Raw genomic sequence first — 5000 nt, forward strand, 5'->3', positions numbered from 1 at the left:
ATCACAGATCCTCATCCATGTTTAATAGCTGGATGAAGACAGCAAGGCTTAAATGCTTCTTTTCGCTGTCTCCACACGTATACTCGGCGGGCGGTCATAAATAAGGGAACCGATAACTCGTCCGAGAAAATAACATTTTTCCACTGCTCTCGGGGCCAATTCTGTAGGTTTTTACTCCACACCAAACGCTTTGCAGCATTTGTTCTTGAAATCAGTGGTTTTCTGATTGCAGCCCTCCCGTGAAATCCGGCTTTGTGCAGCTCCCGGCGAACAGTTTTCGTGGAAACTGGGTTCTCGAGGTGGTCATTAAGCTCGGCAGTAATTTTGGGAGTTGTATTTTGTGATCTTTTCTAACAATTCGCGGAAGAGTTCGACGGTCCCTATCTGAAAGATTTGGTTTTCTTCCGGAGTTTTGTTCCGACGAGGAGGTTTTTCCTTCTAAAAGGCTGTCATTACTTCCAAGACAATACTTCTTGATACACCAAACATTTTGGATGTGTTCGTTATGCTAGCACCTGCCATTCGAGCACCAACAAGTTAACCTCTTTCTAACGAATTTTAATTACCATTTTTCTTATGATATCTGGAAAGAAACAGCAATTTTGGGAAAACATATTAAGCACCACTAATAATAAAGAACAAAACATAAAAATAAATCAGCTTTGGACAGTTTTATAGATATTTCAAAATTATGATGCTAGGTGTTCTCATCATTTTGCCCAACCTCTCTCTCTCTCTCTCTCTCTCCCTCTCTCTCTCTCTCTCTCTCTCTCTCTCTATATATATATATATATATATATATATATATATATATATATATATACATACATATATATATATATATATATGTATGTATGTATGTATGTATGTATATATATATATATATATATATATATATATATATATATATATATATATATATATATATATATATATGTATATATATATATGTATATATATATATATATGCATATATGTATATATGTATGTATATGCATATGTATATATATATATATGTATATATATATATATATATATATATATATATATATATATATATATATATATATATATATATATATATATATATATATATATATATATATACATATATATATATATATACATATGCATATACATACATATATACATATATGCATGTATGCAAATACACACATAAACACACGCCCGCATAACTTATACACATATTCACGCTAATATATGCATGCACCTACAAAATCGCAAATCCGCACAGATGAATATGTATACATATACGTATATACATTTACATATATAAATCTAGATTGCAAGATCATATGTCAGTTACAATTTATTCAGCAACAGTTCCTCAAGTTCATGTGTATTAAGAATTGTGGGTGTCATGTATACATCAAGTTATGTATGGTCGGGATTGTAATATGTGAATGTGTGTTTAATTGGTTGTAGACATTTGGGTAATTGTTCAATGAATTTATTGATAATGATAAAATCGGCCATTGATGTTACATATTTGTTTAAGGATATATATATATATATATATATATATATATATATATATATATATATATATATATATATCCTTAAACAAATATGTAACATCAATGGCCGATTTATATATATATATATATATATATATATATATATATATATATATATATAATCAAAAATAAGCAACACGGATTTCAAGGATGATTGCAGTACGCACGTTTCATGCTACTCCATTTTATTTAAGTAATGCGAGCATTACATTAAATGCAATATGAAGAGCAATCTTCAGCTGCACAATGCTCGCTGCACAATGCTCGCATTACTTAAATAAATTGGAGTAGCGTGAAACGTGCGTACTGCAATCATCCTTGAAACCCGTGTTGCTTATTTTTGATTTTTTGATCACCTATCCTTTTGGAATGGTTTTTGTATAATACCATACCATACGATATTCTGGTGCCTACGCATAAGTACCATATTCAATCTTCAATCTATATCTAAACTTATATATATATATATATATATATATATATATATATATATATATATACATACATACACACACAGAGCTATACATCAACATATACGAAAACTATTTGATCTCTTTTGAATACTTCTGTGCTTGTTAATGTTACTTAATGTTTCTGAAGAGAATAAAGATGTGGTCCACTTTAAGCACAAACTTAAATTTCCTAAATAACTCTGACGGTCTGGGATTTATAATATACCACGAAAAAATATTTTGACACAATTTATATAATCTTTATAAATATAACCTATATTAAATTATATAGGTTATATTACGAAGAAAATATATGACAACATTACAACGGTACTCATTTGGGTTACGTGAGTGACAATTTAACAATTATGAATATAATTTTATCATAGCGAATAGTGACTTGGCAGAATTCGCAACGGATGGGACAAAATTCATTAATTACTCGAATTTTTCTCTCCGAGTTTAACCCCGATTCCTTTCATTTTCCTGAGGCTGAACATATAGGAAACTGTAACGAATAGCCTTCTCACTTCTCCACAAATGTGCGTCAATGGTGATGTTTCAGAAATCTGTAGCATGTTCTAAATGATATCGCACGTGACCGAGGTTACTGTGAGCTTTCCAAATGTATTTGATATTTTCCCTTTCAGTTTCGTGTTCAACATATATTAGGGACAGACTTCACCATTATCTCTCTAACATCAATGCAATGCATAACTCTAGTGCGTGTACAGTTTCAACCAATTAACTATACACTTTCTCTTTATAATTCTAGTTTTGTATCTAGAGGGGAAAAATCATTAATTTGGAATTTTTTAATGTCTAAGTTCAATGGCTGCTGAGAGCGAATTTGCCTTTCAGTGCACAGTGAAATATATAAGTACTATTAATATACTGGATTTGAGTCAATTAACTACATCCTTTTCTCACAAAAAATTAACCTTGTGCACATTTATCAAATCAAAATATCGCTATAAGGAACAAAATGTCCCAATAGAAAACAGGTCATTTAATGTCAAATAGAGAAGACCGCGGGTTAATTTATAGGAAAAATTATACATCATAATGAAGATCGTATCATTAATGATATTAAAACAAGTTCGACCGAATAATAAAATTAATAATTATCATTCACAAGGAACAGAGAGAAAATGGAAGTGAGATAGGTGGGAAGAGAGAGAGAAAGAAGAAAAGAGAGAAAGAAAGAGGGAGTATACTAAAATGGTCTTGTTCTTTTCAAATTATTGTGAAGCAAAATATACAAAATACCAAAGTTTAAGAATAGTAGGAAATGCAACCACAGACCATAGATACTCGCATAAAATTGAATAAAATATTAGATAACAAAATCGAAAGCAAATTCAAAAGAATTTTCCTGTTCTACATATCTTTATTCTGACTGTCTGATCAGAGTGTTCTTTTCTTAATGTTTTAAATGTTATCATTAAAATTATTTCTGCTGCTGGTTTTGCAGCAACGACACTGCTACTGTTCTATGTGGAAAAATTCTGCAGGAATAGTTGTGCATTTGACAGTTGTCTCGTGGCGAGATTTTGAAATTCATTGTTAAAAATCTTCTCGCCGTATCAGCAGAAAGTGTCTTAAAACGTTAATTGTATTCAATTTTCCTGCTTTTAATTTTTAAATAAATAAACAAATACCGCGAACGACGAATACTTCAGTTAAACGTGTTAATAGTTATGAGTAATTTTATACAAATTATCTGTTCCAAGAAACGTAGAACAATAACGTCCCATCGTATCGAGCTGACGAAGCATTTTCAATTTTCGGTTGAGTAGCTACAAGGGTTTTCTTGTCCAGAAATAATTATCAAGCCTAATGATTCCTCTCCTTCCTGAGCATTTATTTTTTCTCTATACTTAGAATGCATGGTGTCCTTCGATAATTTATTCCAGTGATTCTAATGTTGTTTTGCCATTTAATTTTCATTAAATCAAAATATTTCTCTCTCAGTCATCTAGGATCAGACTAGTTCTGGTAGAGTTACACTTCGATAGTGAGGCCTAATTGGGCTGAAGTATGCTTTTAATATATTTGCCAAGATTATATTCTTTAACCACAACTTATACACCTATTTTTAATTTATTTTGGGTTTTAAAATATTTTACTTGATTTACCTAACATGAAACGACCATTAAAAATAATAGTTTTTGCAGCACTAAGGTCTAATTAGTTAGGTATCTATATTGTTTGCTATACTAAGGACATTACCCTACACTTAAATATAGGAGTTAATTTAGTAACAATATCAGTTAAAATATGAACCCACACTTAAACGCATGGAGAAGTATTTCTTTCCTTTCCCTAAAGTGTATCTCCATGCTATGTTTAATCTTTATCTTTAATAGCAAGTCCGAGTTGAAGAGAAACATTGCACAGATACTGATGATCATACACAGCAAATAATTATGCTTGAATTTTTCTCCACGGTAACTGCAATGAATTTGCCTTTTAGCAGTTGAAATATGGCACAGACATATTTTAACTTACCTAAACTTTACTATATATTGTATTTCCGTTTTTATTCATTTATATTATTTAAGGAAAGTATATAATATATTTCTAAATGTAAATCGGTCAGCGAACAGAATCGTTGGGACTCCGGGCAAAATGCTTTGCTTCATTTCGTCCGTCTTTATTTTCTGAATTCAATTTCCTCCTCAGAGTCAATAAAATAATTATCATCTAGACATTAGCGTTGATGTAATCAAATTATTAGCCTCCTTCGAAACTGTTGGCCTTATGCCGAAATTTGAAACCAATACATCTAGGAATTTCTTTTTTATTTAAAAATAAAAACTCTGTTGTATCTGAAAACTACTACCAATTACATGCGAGTCACAATATAAAAATGTTGATCTCAGATGTTGGCACAAGGCCATCAATTTCGGGGAAAGGAACATCCTCACCAGTGTTCCACCGGTATTTGTTTTATGGGACCCGAAATAATGAAGACAAATTTTACCGCTGCGGATTTTGAACTCAGAAC

The sequence above is a fragment of the Octopus bimaculoides genome, chromosome 7 (genome assembly GCF_046866305.1).
Source record: "Octopus bimaculoides isolate indiv1 chromosome 7, ASM4686630v1, whole genome shotgun sequence".
Lineage (NCBI taxonomy): Eukaryota > Metazoa > Mollusca > Cephalopoda > Octopoda > Octopodidae > Octopus > Octopus bimaculoides.